The sequence below is a fragment of the Orcinus orca genome, chromosome 13 (assembly GCF_937001465.1).
Source record: "Orcinus orca chromosome 13, mOrcOrc1.1, whole genome shotgun sequence".
Lineage (NCBI taxonomy): Eukaryota > Metazoa > Chordata > Mammalia > Artiodactyla > Delphinidae > Orcinus > Orcinus orca.
Genome location: NC_064571.1, coordinates 37,231,083 through 37,245,195, shown reverse-complemented (window position 1 = coordinate 37,245,195; position 14,113 = coordinate 37,231,083). Strand labels below are relative to the sequence as shown.

At 46.8% G+C, this 14,113-nt stretch overlaps 1 long non-coding RNA gene across 12 annotated transcripts in view; it reads left to right on the top strand.

Annotated features, from left to right (window-relative positions):
* The window catches only part of LOC117196918 (uncharacterized), a 102,275-nt gene that overhangs the window by 68,288 nt on the left and 19,874 nt on the right, over positions 1-14,113 (top strand). For 10 of the 12 annotated variants that reach the window (XR_007471091.1, XR_007471088.1, XR_007471090.1 and 7 more), the window contains 2 exons: positions 936-1,029; positions 9,575-9,785. This is a non-coding gene — a long non-coding RNA (uncharacterized LOC117196918). Of the gene's footprint in view, positions 1-935; positions 1,030-9,524; positions 9,786-14,113 lie in introns of all 12 variants that reach the window. The other 2 variants (XR_007471087.1, XR_007471084.1) reach the window with 1 other exon arrangement.

Genomic DNA, 14,113 nt, shown 5'->3' with positions numbered 1-14,113 from the left:
ATCTAAACCTAAGTTCCCGAACGGAATCCTAGTACCTACCAACCACAGTCCTCCAGCTCGGCTTTAGCCAGCTGATCTCACCCTAGAAAACAAGACCTGCTCGCCTTATAAGGGGAGCTCTGACCCCTTAGCCAATCATGCCCTGTTTCTGCACTGCCTCTTCTAACGCTCTATAAACTCGCTTTCGTCCAAACATCCTCCGCAAGAGTGCTCCCCTGCTTGTGAGTCACTGCACTCTCCCAGTCTGTGGATTGGTTTCCCTTGAGTAAGGGACATCAGACTCGAATTTTTTTACTTTTGTCACTTGACAGGGTGTAATGGTAGATGCCAGGACGTTGAATCCCAGCTACTCCCCGTCATCTGGAAACGTAGACAAAACCTGGGATAGAGCAAGGGCCAAATCAAGTGAAATTAAGTTTCTGCCACCCAGCAGAATGAGCATTAAAAATAGAAATTGAAGCCATTTATAGAAAAGGTAAATTAAATGACATTATTCAGTGGGACTTCCCTTGTGGTCCAGTGGTTAAGAATCCACCTTCCAATGCAGGGGACGCAGGTTCGATCCCTGGTCAGGGAACTAAGATCCCACATGCCGTGGGGCAACTAAGACCGAGCACCGCAATGAAAGGTCGCACATGCCACAGTGAAGATCTCATGTGCCGCATCTAAGACCTGACACAGCCAAATAAATAAAACAATTAATTAACTTAAAAAATAAATGGAATTATTCAATTCCGCATATGTCATCCAGACCTTGAGATTTGCCCCGACTCTAAGAAAATGTGTGTAAGTTCCTGATATATGAGGTGTGCTCAATAAATGCTAGTTAGCATTATTATTATTACCTTTGATCCCAGGACAAGATACTAAGAAAGTCCTATTACGTTCTCTTAGAGAACGAAAGAAGGAAAGGTGTTCTCTTTATTTCCACCCAGGGACACCGGGTTAATACTATGAGCAGTCATGGTGGGAAAACAGACATGGACAGCCCAAAGAGGACAGCAGTGGAGCATCTCCATGACCAGTAGGGTAAGTTCCCTGTTTTCTTTGTTAAGATTGACTTGACTACTTATGGACTTCTGTAGCGACTACAATGTATTCATCAAGATCAGTTTCCTTTGGGGCACACAGTGAGACTATATTTCCTAACTTCTCCTAGGAAGTTAGGTGGGATCATGTGACCAATTCTGGCCCATGGAATGGGGCAGAGGTGAGACATGCTACTTCTTGCACCCTAAAAGCCTCTCATGTGATTCTCTACAACTGGAAGCAAAGTACTTTCAGGACCTAGGAGTCAGGCAGAGCCACAAACAGGAAGAGCCTGGATTCCTGAGAAGCCCTTTAGAGGAGAGCCATAGAACTAGGACACTTGGGTTGGACTGTTCCAAAGCGAGAAATAAACTTTCCTTGGGTTAAGTCATTGAAACGTGGAGCTGTTTGACGTAGTGGTCAACCCTAATACACGCTGTGTAAAAGAGTAAGTTTGTTGAGTTCGTTTCAAACGTGATCGTGGCTCCCTACTTCTGTACCCCTGCCTCTATCCCCTGTCACAGCACTCAGACATTTTTAGCATCCTTCCCAGAAGTCCAAGAGGCATGAGCACAACAGCAGCTTACTTGCCTCCTAAATGTCCTTTGGGATTTAGGCACTTAAAAGAGTGAGCATAAGATGGTTTCATTTCAGGAACTTGAAAATCCTAGATCGAGAGAATTTTAGAAATGGGAGGCACATTTGTAGTCATCTGGTTTAACCATTAAAACAAGCGAGGCGGAAACTGAAGGCCTGGGGACAAAGTACTGACATAAGTCCAACAAACTGGATAGTACTGAAACCAGAATCAGCGCCCACTTCTTCAGAGGTCTGTTCATTGTGCCTGTTGATGCATCTGGACGTCTAGCAAGCATCACACTAACAAGTCAAGCTTTAGAACTGGACCAAGCTGGACTCAAATTCTGGCTTCCCTCTTACCAGGTGGACCTTCTCAGGAATAGCATCTGACATCTCTAAACAGCATTTAACCTCATGTGTAAAACAAAGATAATAATAATAATACTTTCCTCTTAGTGTTGTTATATCAACTAAACAGATTAATGCATTTGGAGTGCTTAGCACACAGTTGACCCTAATAAAATTTTATGTTGTTAGTTTCTGCCGTTATTTAAAAGAATACCAAAGTTGGATCAAACAGTGCAGCAGCCTTAACCAAAGAACATCCCACACAGCTGGAGCGTAACTTCTGCATTCTCTACTCATGCTTTTGAAGGAGTTCAGGACATGCCACCCCAAGATATACTGCTTATATTGATTATTTTGAGTTGAAGCCAGTTGAAATGCAGAGAGAGGCTCTCTCTGAACTCCTCTTATCTGCCTAAAGACAGATCCTCCAAAAAGAGCTAAATTGTCATAAATCTCCTCCCCCAGGAAGGCATTTTCATTAACCTAGGAAGATCAACTCTCACCACAGGAAAGGAGAGTGGAAGTCCACATCACACCCTGACAAACTTTGTCGCAATCTTATCTCTCATCTGTTCTTCTAAGGGCCCATTTATCTTTCCTTAAAATAATTTACTCTCCCCTAAGGGACCTGTACACCCCTTCCCTTCCCCTATTGAGAGGACACATAAAGTCTCAAATCCCACCACTTTTTTGGGTATTCACTTTTCCCCCTATCATGCCCCATCCACGTAATACGAAAAGATAATGAATTTGTATATCTTTTCTCCTGTTAATTTGCCTGTTGTCCATTTCCTGTTTATTTCATAGACACAGCTAATGAACCTAGGAGGGTACAAGGAAAGTCTTTCCTCCCCTGTACTTCTTTTGGGGCATTGATTCCTTACTTTGTATGCCTGAGTCTCTCCTTTACCAGATAGTAAATTTCACATTGCTTTATCTCATTCTGTGTCCTTCAGGGCCCAGGAGTGTGACTTGCACAAAATAGGTCCTCCCTTGAAGTTTGTTGGGGAACAGAGCCTGGCGTGGAGAAGGTGAACGTAAAGAGCTTGTGAGTCTCCAGCACTCCATTCTCAGCCAGGGTAGACCAGGCCCTGTGCCTGCCTCCCTCTTCAGGGCTCCAGCTCCTGTTTTGATGACGAGAAGGCAGCTATTCCTGAATAGCTGAATGGCTCTCATTAGAAAGACCTTGACCTTGAAAACCTTCTAGAGAAGATGTTAGCCCCAGATTTCCTTAGCTCTTTCTGCCTAACAGCTTCATCCTCAGGACAAGAACCGCTTTATGCAAACCAGAAGGCTGGAAAGTCTTGAGAAGTCTAGCTCCTTGCTCTGGGGCTTACAGTTCCCATTTGCATAAACACTCTCTCGAGGCTGGCCTTGCTTTCGGAATCCTGACCATTTCACTTTCTATCAGCACCCTCAGAGCAGGAAGAGTTGGGGAACATGAGACTCAAACTAACTGTAACTCTGGAAAATGGGAAGATTTGAAACTACTTTTGTAAGAATCAGTCTCACTATTTATTGATTTTGAGAATTATCTGGGTGAATCAGAGTTTGCCAAGGTCTCTTCAGACCAGAGGCCCTAAGAAGACCCCCTGAGCAGTCGAAACTCAAAAATCCTTGGCGCAGGTGCCACTTGAATAACCCAGAACGTTGGCCTCCTCCAGTGCCAATTTTTGGAGGCCCCAGAGGAGCACATGAGCTCACTCTTGGCCCTCAAAGCCAAGGTGAGCATTGACACTGCCACTCCTGCCAGAGCCTGAGGTCTCAGCCCTAGGGTAACCCCTGAAGTCCTTACTACCCCGTGAGCCACGCTGTGGACCCCTCAGGGTAGAGTGAAATGGACCTGTCCCCAGCCCACATGGCAAAGTGGCCCCTGCACACCCAAGTAACCTCTGCCCATGCTGCTCTATGCACTTCAGACGCAAAGCCAGATCCTGTCACCTGGCAGGCCTGTGAATATAACGTGGTGTTTGGCTAAGCAGGACTGATTTATTTTAGTCCTTGAAGCAGCGATTTAAGGGCTGACAGCTGCTTCTGAGGCTTGGTAGAAGCAGGAAGTCATCTTGGGGCAGATTTTCTTTGTTCTAAGGAGATAACTTGGAGTGTCTCCTCTTGGTCATGCAAATGTAAAAACTAAGAGATGCTCCCTGCCCTGGAGGAAAGGGTGCAGCAAGATCTTTTGTAGAAAACAAAGACCTCCAACCCCCTTTCACATGTGGAGTTGATCTCAAGGAAAAGAGGGGACCAATTTGCAAGAAGGCCCAGGAGATCAGTGTCACTGAGGCAGCTGATTAGAAAGGAAGACAGGAACACCAACAGGATGCCACCTCCACGGAGGCAGCACTGAACGTGACCTGGGATCAATGAGAAACCCTGATGGAACAAAGGCTTGTCTGATTCTGTGTCCTCATGGCTTCCCCAGCTGCCCTATGAGGAAGCCTGACTTTGAGAACAAGGCCAGCTCAGGAGCCCCCAAACCATGCAGGAGTCTCAACCCTGCTGCATGTTAGAATCAGCAAAGGGGCATTGAAAAAAAATATGGATGCTACAGCATTTGAACTGCTGCTCGTACGCCAGCATTCAGAACAGCATTAGTCACAATAACCAAAAGGCAGAAATAATCAATGTCCCACATGAATGGGTGAAAAAGATGTGGTATATCCATACAATGGAATATTATTCAGCCTTAAAAAGGAATGAAATTCTGGGAATTCCCTGGTGGTCTAGTGGTTAAGACTCCATGCTTTCATTGCTGAAGGTGTGGGTTCGATCCCTGGCTGGGGAACTAAAATCCCACAAGCCACATGGTGCGGCCAAAAAAAAAAAAAAAATGGGAATGAAATTCTGACACATGCCTACAACATGGATGAAGCTTGAGGGCATTATGCTAAGTGAAATAAGCCAGACACAAAAGAACAAATATTGTATGATTCCACTTAGAATAGGTACTTAGAATAGGCAAATTCATAGAGACAGAAAGTAGAATAGTGGTTCCCAGGGGCTTGGGGGAGGGGGAAAAGAGGAGTTATAATTTGATGGGTACCATTTCAGTTTGGTATGCTGAAAAAGTTCTAGAAGTTTGATAGTGGTGATGGTTTTCACAACACTGTGAATATACTTAATGCCACTGAACTGTATGCTTAAAAATGGTTAAAATGATAAATTTTATCTTATGTATATTTTACCACACACACATAATAGTATGAGGGAGGACATATGGGACTTTACTTCTTTTTTTAAATTTTATTTATTTATTTATTTTGGCTGTGTTGGGTCTTTGTTGCTGTGCGCGGGCTTTCTCTAGCTGTGGCGAGCGGGGGCTACTCTTCGTTGCTGTGCGCAGGCTTCTCACTGTGGTGGCTTCTCTTGTTGCAGAGCACGGGCTCTAGGCATGCGGGCTACAATAGTTGTGGCACTTGGGCTCAGCAGTTGTGGCTCATGGGCTCTAGAGCGCAGCCTCAGTAGTTGTGGCGCACGGGCTTAGTGGCTCCGCAGCATGTGGGATCTTCCCGGACCAGGGCTCGAACCCATGTCACCTGCACTGGCAGGCGGATTCTTAACCACTGTGCCACCAGGGAAGCCCAGGACTTTACTTCTGTTAAGCTCAGCTGAAGCCCCCATATTTAAAAAGTGGCTGACTCTTTTCAAAGGAATGTACTGGACCTTCTAGGCAGGGCTTTTAAATTGAAAAACAAAAACAACCAAGGCCCGAAACCCTAAAATTAAACAAACAAACAAACAAACAGAAAACCTGCTAAGTTCTGTCCTTCTGATCCCATCAGGCACTCATCTTCAAGCAACCTGTTCTAAATGTTAGTAGTGAAGATACTAGGGAGAAAGTTGTCTTGTAGTCCTGGGCATTTCTCTCTCCCTCAAGCCAAGTGAGGGGACCCAAGAGGTGGACCCAGAGTGCTTGACATGGGTTTCCTGTGAAGGGTTGCACGCTATGCCACCCTAAAATATGCCATTTTGGCATAGGAATTATTTTGAGCTAAAGGCAATTGAGATGAAGCAGATACAAGAAAAGCTCTCTGCCCTCCCCCTATTTGCCTAAAAAAGTAGGATATAAATTTGTAAAGATGTCCCCTCCCCTCCCTTCCGGGAAGGTCAGAAGTTAATCACTGGAGACAACTCTAAACCCTTATCAACCTTGAGCACCAGAGGAATCTCCAAAACAAACCTTGCTAATACTAGCCCTTATCTTCCAGTAGTTTCCCCATATAGCTGCCTTCCCACTATTTGCCCTTTGCCTCAAAGTCCTTTTCCTTTGTCTTGCGACTTCTCTAAAATTTTATCTTTTGTTCTTTTGTCATCTCTGTGTGCTCCAAGTGTATGTGCAATGCACATGTTAATAAACGTGTTGGTTTTTCTCTTATTATTCTGTCATTTTCAGTCTAATTTACAGAGCCCCAGCCAATGAACCTAAGATGGATAGAGGGAAGGACGATCTTTTTTCCTCACCTACTCCAGCAGTTGGGAGGACTAGAAAAGTTCAAAAGAGCTGGTTGTCCCTGCTTCTGATCTGATGGGCCTTGAGATAGACAGCCAGATTGATTGATAGATAGATAGATAGATAGATACATAGATAGATAGATAGGTAGATAGAAGCCAGAAAGGAGAATTCAGAGGGACTGGAAGCTTTCCACATCTTGAATACTGATCTCAGTGGGAGTTACCCAGGTGTAAAAATTCGTCAAGCTGTATATTTACAATTCATGTGCTTTGTTATATCTAAATTATATCTCAATTAAAAAATACCAACGGCCAACAAAAAACTCTAGATTTAAGTTGTCTGGGGCAGGGATTGGGCATCAGTATTTCTAAAGATTCCCAGTTAGTTCTAATATTGTAGCCAGTTTCAAGAAACACAAGTAGGGGCCCCACAGCATATCCTGGTAGGGACTGGCTAGTGAGTGGTCCATGCCTGACCTTTGGCAGCAGGACTAGCCTCTGTGGACTGAGTGAAGGGGGAGAGGAGAATTCTAATTTGTGAACTCCCACCTTTCTCCCTCTATTCTTCTAAGACCATGCAAATCAGCTTTGCAAATCCATCCTTCAGGCCACTGCCAGAGACTCATCAGCTCTGCCTAGACATCTGAACCCCAGTGGCAAGGAACACCTATAGTAAAAGCCAAAATTCCAAGGCTGCAGCCCCCAGGGCCTCTGGCCAGAACATCACCTCGTGGAAAGCCAGGGAGCCAGAGGCTTACGACTGCAGGAAATCATGGCCCACAGCTTAAACCTGGCACCTAGATACATGGCCTGCAAGGAAGCGGGTACACAGTAAGGCACATGGTGGGAGGACGCAGACATTTCCAAGGACCCTGGAGAAGAATGAGTGAGATGATTTTGGCTGGGGAGCCCTGAGTAAATGCAGTGTAAAAGCTTTGTGACTATGGTCTGGGGAGTCATTGGAATGAGTATTTATGGTTATATTTTTCATTGTGCTTGGCTAAGAGGCTTCAGAAGTGATGTCTTTTGGCACTAGAAGCCTTGCACCAACCAGCATATCTCTAAATTAAGTAGTGAAGCAGACAGGCTTTGAGTTACTGGACACTAATTTCATGCCTCAGCATGAAAATTCAAGCTTCTTAGAACAAGTTCTCACAATTAGACATTTAAAAATATCTAATTAACACCAGTAAAGAAAGAAAAAATGAAGTGATGTCTACTCAAGTAGCTGTTTAATGGCAGAAAAAGAGAGTGCAGAGTTCATCTGCAGGGCAGCCCATGACAGAGACCCCCCTTCCCTTCCTTGAAGGTCAGAGCCACCCTAAACCATGTCCAGTTTTCCTGAATAACTTTCCAATCAGTGAGTGGGGATGCAGGGCCCAGGTCAGCCACCCTAGCTGCCATCCCTGGACACACTGTCCCCCCTTGTAAACTCAGAGAAGTGTAGCTCTTCTTGGATTCATTTGGACACAGAAACAGACTCATCAGCTGCTACTCATCACCCCACACAATGGGACAAGGTACGACTTTGTTATAAGGTAAAATCATGATTTCCATAAAAATATAAAAAATGAACACACGTTAAAGAGTTTACTTTGCTCAAATGATATGATGGAAACAGGCAGATAGATGTTATGACTGATGCCGAAACTCAGCCTCTGCGCACCAGTGCCAAGTTGAACCTTGGATACAGCTTTGGGTGAGGTAGAAAAGAATAGCCTCATTGCTTTGCCAGGCAAAAGGGGACACAGCAGGCTAATGTCTTCAAAACTGTGTGTCCCAGGGGGACTTGGTGAGGGGTTTTATAGCAATGGATCAAGGGTGGGGTTGCTGATAAGGATCAGGGTGTGTGAAGGGCCTGCCTTCCTTTAATCTAGCCTCAGGTGGTCTCCCGATGAGCTTCTGTGGTTCTCAAGGTTACCTTCTCCCTGGAATGAAGAATGCTTCATCAAGTAGTTAACATCTTCCATTTGTTGGGGGTTTTAGTTCTGCGGAAGAGTGCAAAGATATTGTTATGTGTTTCCCTTAAGGCAGAACCAGGACCCTGCCCCAAGGCTGCATTATTGTTTCTTGACTACTCCTCCCTTGTCTCAGCATCCCCTCCCTTCCCTGTTTAGCAACTGTTTGAACCTACCATTTGGAACTCAGGGAAGGTCTTGGAGACTGAGGCTTATTCCCTACAATCAAGAGAAGCGGGACACAGAAAGGCTCTGTGCCCAGGGGCCCCACAGGGGCCTACTCAGTTTCATAACTGGTTCAAAGGAAAAGTAGAAACAGCACAAATTTACAGGGAGTTCTAATGTTGAGATGAATTGCAAATGAAGACAGAAGTGGGTTTTTTTTCCTGCCAATGCAGTGGGGGTGGGAACAAGTCGAAGAAGTCAAATCTCTACCAGATAGGATACGATATACATATCTATCAATTACATACAATTTACAGAGTTGAAAAATAGCTTAAAGACAATGGATGGAGCTTGAATCTCATAACCTTCGAGGGTGTGCATGATACACATAGATGATTTAGTTTTCCACTGAAACACAAAATTGTTTCTACGTAAAGTTTCTACATAACCTAAGGGAGACCCCTTCACTTGGTGAATGCTTTCCTAACACCAGCTCCTTTGAGCTTACACCATACTCATGGCCTCCCCACCTGGCAGGTGAGGCTGGGAGCAGAAGCTCATTTGACAATAGGTGTAAGGAGAGTTAAGGACTTAGGCTCCAGGTGTGACTCATCATTAACTAACAGCAGGAACAGCATGGCCTTACTCAAGTCACCTAAATCTCTAGGTCTCTGCCTTAAAATGAGGGCCAATGATTATGGGTGTTCTCTAAGGTTTCTATAGTTGTAAAGTTCTAGAATTCCAGGGAATAAGAAGTTGATGTTCATAAACCTTAAACTAGCCCAGGTTGATTGATTTGTGCCGCCCACCATGGCAGTCACTGCCCTGGGGTTACCCGGTAAGTAAGATACTATCCGTAGGCTTCTTCCTTTGTTTGTTTGGTATTCTTACCCACGCTCTCCCACCACCACTCTAACAGTTTGGGTCCCTGATCAGTACTGTCTTTTTGATTGACTGAGAAGATCTCTTTCCTCTTTTTACGTGGTTTTCCAGGAAGTGAGTAGCTGGAGAGCGAGCCAGCTCTTTGGACCATCTTTTTCCAGTACAGATTGGGTGTCTTCCTCCAGCAGCAGGCCTGCAAAACAACTCCAAACGTGGTGCGGGCAGTGGGAGACGTCCAAAGAATTCTCAGACAGGCTGTGCGGCCAGGCTCGGGCTTCACACCCTGGGGAGCCACGCACCACCCCAGGAACGACCAGGACAAGTGCCACTTAAGGGACGCGCCCAGCAGGCCCCTCCGCTGCACAGGAAAAGGTAGGAGTCACCCTGGGGGCGGGGCGAGGGGGGTGCTGGAGGCCCCGGGAGCAATTAACGTGACCAGTCTCCCGTGGGCCTGGGACCGGGGCTGGGGAGGCTGGCGGCTTGGCCGGCGGTGGAAAACACCCGGAAAACCAAATTCGCACCCGGTTCCCCCTAGCACGGAGCCTCCAGGCCCCAGGAGCGGGAGTAGGAGAAGCCCAACAGGGGTAGGGCTGGAGGGGGGGGGGGGGTGGCGGCGAAGAATCTAGTTTCCAGTTGCTTCAGTCCTAAATTCTCCCCGCCAGAAAAGATGCTAATGAAAGACCAATTGTGTGACCGGAGTGTTTTCTTCGGACTTCTGCCCAGGGAACTGGATAAGAAGCCAAGAAGCAAGGTCACCAGCCCCATCCTATGGCAACATGGCAACACCTTTTGCTCGCTACTGACCCCTCCTGGGGGCATGGGGACAGCTAGTGGAGGGCCGGGAGGCAGTTGAATTAGACCTGGATGCGACTATTGGGTTCTTTTTTTTTTTTTTGCGGTACGCGGGCCTCTCACTGTTGTGGCCTCTCCCGATGCAGAGCACAGGCTCTGGACGCGCAGGCTCAGCGGCCATGGCTCACAGGCCAAGCCGCTCCACGGCATGTGGGATCCTCCCAGGCCGGGGCACGAACCCGTGTCTCCTGCAACAGCAGGCGGACTCTCAACCACTGCGCCACCAGGGAAGCCCCACAGATTCAGAGGCTTAGACCTTGGCAATTCCCTTTCCTCCAAGCGGCCCCCCAAACCTTTCACACAGGACGGCTCTTTTGCATGAATCTTCCTAACATTTTGTCCTGGGGAAACCAAACGGGGAGGGGGTATCGGGGACCTTTAGGAGAACGAAGTGAACATAGTTAGGTGTTAGCAGCGTCACCCTACCAGTGGAGCAAGGGGTGGATTTGGGGCCAAGGCTAGTGTCAGCCAGGGGTCCTTAACCGTTATTTTTGGGTATCCTGATAGGTGCTGACCCCAGCAGCGGCTGCAGCAGTAACCCCATTGGCTGCAGGCAGGCAAGGGCAGTGGGTGGGTGGAGACAAGAGGATGCGGCCTCCTGGCGGGTGGATGGAGTAGGGGCTGCCCTCCACACCCTTCTTGCCCCTGGAGGGTTGAGTTTTGCTGACAAGGTAAATGTTGCCAGCCTTCTGGCAAAATGGGATTTTAAGCAGAAGGGCAAGCAAGTGTGGGGCACGGAAAAGGGAATGAATTTTGATGTGAATATGTTGAGAGATGGGCTAACTGTAGTGGCTGAGGAGGACTTTGGCATGAGTCCATTCAAAGCCTGGCTTGGCCACTCCCAGGCTGTGATCTTGCATAAGATGTTTTGTCTCTGAGCCTCAGAGACAAAGAGAGAGAATACAACACCTACTTTATGGGGGTTTTATTTTTTGTTTTTAATGATTAAATGATTTTAATTGCTTAGTGCCTCACAGTTCAGGAAATAAAAGCTTGGGGGGGGAAGATGAGTGCTAGGCAACTAAATGCTATAAAAATAACTGCGTTGCTTGTTTCTCTGAGCCAGACATTATACTAAGCATTCTACATAATCTCATTTAATCTTCTCAGCAGCTCCATAAGGTAAGTACATTATGATCTCTGGCTTACAATTGAGGAAAATGAAGCACAGAGAGCTTAAGATACCTGACCCAAGTCACACAGCTAATAAGTGGTAGAACCAGGACTCAAACCTGGATCTGTCTGACTCTAAAACCATGGACCTTAATGATCACACTGATGGCTTCACAACACATGCAGATCAAAGCATAGAAGAAAGATCTTGGCCTGAGCTACAGATTGAGGAGTTGTGGGAATTTGATAATAGTTGAAACCATGGTTATAGATGGAATGATCCAAAAGAAGTGTATACAGTTGAGAAGGAGAGCAGGAAACACCAACATTTACAGTGCAGACAGAGAAAGAGAAGCCCTAGACAGAGACTGAGCAGGAACAGCCAGAGAAGTAGGAGGAGATGGGGCCAAAGAGGAGGCCAGTCTTCAAGGAGGGGGTGGTCGATAGGGGCACACTGGGCAGCCAGCTGTGGCTTGAGACGAGGTCCAGTAGTGGGTCCTTGGAGAGTCTGGCAAAAGCAGCGGTGGAGCAGAATCCAGGTTGAAGGGAGAATTAGGAACAGATAGCAAGTGAGACTTGTATTGTCATGGAGGGAGGGAGAGAGTGTGATAGCTAGAGGTGGGTGCAGAGGAAAGTGATGAATGCACTGGGATGAATTTCTGATGAATGCACTGGGATGGAGAAAGTCTTCCTCTAGAAGTAGGAAAGAAGATGCATTCTGAGCAAGCAGGCGGGAAGATGAGGGGCTTTATGGGCAATAGTCTCTCTTTCCTCTGTGAAATTGGAAGTCAGCTGCAAAGGGAGTATGGCGAGAGCTGGGTAGGCAAGTTGAGAGCCACAGTGAAGGTTTGAAACAATCACTGCAATGAAAAGGGTGGATGGTGTCAGGCTAGCCAGACTGTGTCATAGGACTCCCAAGCAGGGCTAAGCTAAGGTGGCGCTTGGAGACCATGCATTGGGAATGGCCACTGATCATTGTTGGGTAGTTTCCCCAATGGCCTCACCAGTCACTGTTAGGGCCACCCACCATCCATTTATCCAGGATAATCCTAGTTTCAGCACTTAAAGTCTAGAACCCCAGGAAGCCCCTCAGTCTCAGGCAAAGCTGGATGACACTTTGTTACCCTAGCTCAGGGGTGGGGGAGCAGCAGTGATAGAGTTGGATTGAGCTGTGGCTGGGGACTTAGTGGGTAAGTATGCAGGAGCTGGTGAGGAGTGAGGGCTGGAGGGAGCTGCCAAGAGAAGAGTGAAGGCGAACTATTATGCAAGAATTCTGGGATGACGCGAAAGACAGTAATGAAGGGGAAGAGTAGATAGAACTGGAGAAGCTGGAAGGGTCATGAGACTAGAGTTCCTGATTAGAGTGGAGAGTGAGCTAAATGGGGAAAAAGGATTTCAAGAGCTGAGAGGAGGAAGTGAGAATGCTTCAGGCTGCAGGTAACAAAAACCTGACTCAAACTAACTTAATGTGGAAACGTATTAAGCAACATAACAGGAAGGGCAGGATTCAGGGTGGCTGATTCAGCGGCTCAACGATGTAATCAAAGAATCAAGTTCTTTCCATCTCTCTGCCCTACTAGCTTCATTATTGGCTTCATCCTCAGACTAGAGGCAAAATGGCCACCTCCACACATGACAATGTCCAGAGTAAAAAGAAAGACCATCTCTTCTTAGGAGTTTCTCTTAGAAACAAGGATATTTTTCTCAGAGGTCCCCTAGTGGACTTTCCTCCACCTCTCATTGGCCAGGACTCAGCCACATGCTCATTCTAGAACCAATGGTTGGCAAGATAGGCAAATCAGACTTACTCTGGAGCATGCCACCTTCCCTTGAGGCACGTGGCTGCATGGGGGAATGAGTAGATCATGAACATAATTAGAGTTCTGTTAGAAAGGAAGAAGTGGCAGGGGGACTTCCCTGGTGGGCCAGTGGTTAAGAATCCGCCCTCCAATGTAGGGGACGTGGGTTCAATCTCTGGTTGGGGAACTAAGATCCCACATGCCATGGGGCAACTAAGGCCATGTGCCGCAACTACTGAGCCCACGTGCTCTGGAGCCCGCACACCACAACTAGAGAAAAGCCCATTCACTGGAACGAAGAGCCCGTGCACCGCAATGAAAGATCACACATGCCGCAACTAAGACCCAACGCAGCCAAAATTAAGTAAAACAAAAAAAAGAAAGAAAGAAAGAAGTGGGGTTGGTTGCTGAGTGCAAAACCAGCAGTGTCCATCACAGAGGCAGCAGTGCGCAAGTGGGATATGAATGCTATGATGAATATTCAACTTCAGTCCAACTTTGTTTTTTATCTGCTCAAATTCTTACTGGTTCTCTTCTGCCTATGAGATACATTACATGCTCATTGGCTCAAACAAATATTGCAGTAAACCTTCTATTATTTTTTCCTAAAAATCCTCTGCTCTGGCCGAAGCCTGACAACCCCCTAATCCTGGAACACACCTAGTACTCTCCTACTTCCTCACCTTTCCCAGTCCTTGGAATATAATCCCCCCATCCCGCTCACCTGTTAGCAGATAGCCAGACCGTATCCACCAATCAGGGCCTAGCCCAGACCCAATCGCCTAGTCTATAACCACATAATATTAGTGCCCTGAAGACCCTTCAAGACCATCCAGTCTGGCATCATCTGTCTTCAGGGATCTCCCTGTGTAGACATAGCTCCTGGAGAGTGGGTCCAGTTTTATATTTCTCAGGGGTCCTCTTAGCCCCCAGCAC